Below are 2,987 nucleotides of genomic sequence, written 5' to 3'. Positions count from 1 at the left end.
AAGCTTCTAAGTTGATGTAATAGCCATTAAGAGGCAGTACAATTCAAGTTTTAGTTATCGAGTATTGACAATTTAGACGGCTTTGGTGCCTTGGACATAACCTAGGACATTAAGATTTTGCATGAAGGGAGGTCTAGCATCCACGTTGCATAGGAGAATGTGAAAAGAGTTCATATGTAGTAAAAACCTGAGAAAGCCGCACATTTTCTTCATTCGCTATCGAATCAACTTCATGCCAGTACGTCACATTTGAAGCTCTTCTCTCTGAAATGATTATATTTTTCGTGTGCAAAGCTATGTCGCGTTCTGTGGTTTGCGGAGACACTATATGCACCGCAGTAGAACACAGAAGAAGCTTCTAAGTTGATGTAAAAGCAAGGAATAGGCAGTACGATTCAAGTTTCAGTTATCGATTGTTGTCTTCTTAGCCGTCTTTGGTGCCTTGGACATAAGCTAGGACCTTAAGATTTTGCATGAAGGGAGGTCTAGATCCACGTTGCATAGGAGAATGTGAAAGTGTTCATATGTAGTAAAAACCTGAGAAAGCCGCACATATTCTTCATTCGCTATCGATTCAACTTCATGCCAGAACGTCACATTTCAAGCTCTTCTCTCTTAAACTATTATTTTTATCGTGTGCAAAGCTATGTCGCGTGCTGTGGTATGCGGAGACACTATACGAACCATAGTAGAACACAGAGGAAGCTTCTAAGTTGAAGTAATAGCCAGTAAGAGGCAGTACAGTTCAAGTTTCAGTTATCGATTCTGAACTTCTGAGCCGGCTTTGGTGCCTTGGACATGGGCTAGGGCCTTAAGAATTTGCATGAAGGGAGGTCTAGCACCCACGTTGCACAGCAGAATGTGAAAAGTGTTGATATGTAGTAAAACCCTTAGATATAAGCACATTTTTGTCATTTGCTATCTAATCAACTTCATGCCAGGTCGTCACATTTGCCGTTCTCTCTCTGAAACGATTATATTTATCGTGTGCAAAGCTATGTCGAGTGCTGTTGTATGCGGAGACACTATACTCACCATAGTAGAACACAGAGGAAGCTTCTAAGTTGATCTAATAGCCGGTAAGAGGCAGTACAATTCAAGCGTTTGTTATCGATTATTGACTTTTTAGACGGCTTTGGTGCCTTGGACGTGAGCTAGGACCGTACGATTTTTCATGAAGGAAGCTCTAGCACCCACGTTGCCCGCGAGAATCTTATAAGTGTTCATACGTAGTAAAAACCTGAGAAATCAGCACGTTCTCGTCATTTTCTATCGAATCAACTTCATGCCAGGTCGTCACATTTGCCACTCTTCTCTCTGAAACGATTATATTTATCGTGTGCAAAGCTATGTCACGTGCTGTGGTATGCGGAGACACTATACGCGCATAGTAGAACACAGATGAACCTTCAACGTTGATGTAATAGCCAGTATGAGGTAGTACAATTCAAGTTTTAGTTATTGACTATTGATTTTTTATACGGCTTTGGTGCCTTGGACATGAGCTAGGACGTTACGATTTTGCATGAATCGATGTCTAGCAGCAACGTTGCATGGGAGAATGTGAAAAGTGTTCATATGTAGTAAAAACCAAACAATTCCGCACGTTTACGTTCTTCTCTGTCGAATCAGCTTCATGCCTGATCGTCACATTTGCCGCTCTTTTCTCTGAAACGATTATATTTATCGTGTGCAAAGCTATGTCGCGTGCTGTGGTATGCGGGGACACTATACGCACCATAGTAAAACACAGAAGAAGCATCTAAGTTGATGTAATAGCCAGTTCGCACTAGTACATTTCAAGTTTTAGTTATCGATTATTGACTTTTTAGACGGGTATTTTGCTTTTTTACATTAGCTAGGAACTTAAGATTCTGCATGGAGCGAGGTCTAGCACCGACGTTGCATGGGAGAATGTGAAAAGTGCTAATATGTGGTAAAAACCTGAGAAATCCGCACGTTTACGTCATTTGGTGTCGAATCAACTTCATGCCTGATCGACACGTTTGGCGCTCTTCTCAATGAAACGATTATATTTATCGTGTGTCAATCTATGTCGCGTGCTGTGGTATGCGGAGACACTATACAGTCAGAAGTAGAACCCAGAAGAAGCTTCTAAGTTAATGTAAAAGCCAGTATGCAGCAGTACAATTCAAGATTTAGTTATCGATTATTGACTTTTTATATGGCTTTGGTGCGTTGGACATGAGCTAGTACTTTACGATTTTGCGTGAAGTGAGGTCTAGCAACCACGTTGCATGGGAGAATGTGAAAAGTGCTAATATGTGGTAAAAACCTGAGAAATCCGCACGTTTTCGTCATTTGCTGTCAAATCAAATTCATGACTGATCGTCACATATGCCGCTCTTCTCTCTGAAACGATTATATTTATCGTGTGCAAAGCTATGTCGCGTGGTGTGGTATGCGGAGACACTATACGCACCATAGTAGAACACAGAAGAAGCTTCTAAGTTGATGTAATAGCCAGTAAGAGGGTGTACAATTCAAGTCTCAGTTTTCGATTGTGGATTTCTGAGCCGGCTTTGGTGCCTTGGACATGTAATAGGGCCTTAAGATTTTGCATGATGGGAGGTCTAGCACCCACGTTGCACGAGAGAATGTGAAAAGTGTTCATATGTAGTAAAAACATGAGGAATCCGCACGTTTTCGTCATTTACTGGCAAATAAACTTCATGAAAGATCGTCACATTCGCCGCTCTTCTCTCTGAAACGATTATATTTATCGTGTGCAAAGTTATGTCGCGTGCTGTGGTATACGCACCATAGTAGAACACCGAAGAAGTCACTAAGTTGATGTAATAGCCAGTAAGAGGCAGTGGAATTAAAGTTTTAGTTATCGATTATTGACTTTTTTGACGGCTTTGGTGCTTTGGAGATGAGCTAGGACCTTGAGATTTTCCGTGAACGGAGGTCTAGCACCCACGTTGCACGGGAGAATGTGAAATGTGTTCATATGTAGTAAAAAC

The sequence above is a fragment of the Schistocerca gregaria genome, chromosome 1 (assembly GCF_023897955.1).
Source record: "Schistocerca gregaria isolate iqSchGreg1 chromosome 1, iqSchGreg1.2, whole genome shotgun sequence".
In the NCBI taxonomy this organism is placed as follows: Eukaryota; Metazoa; Arthropoda; class Insecta; order Orthoptera; family Acrididae; genus Schistocerca; species Schistocerca gregaria.
The sequence above is the reverse complement of the archived record's forward strand: the minus strand, read 5'-3'. Positions refer to the sequence as shown.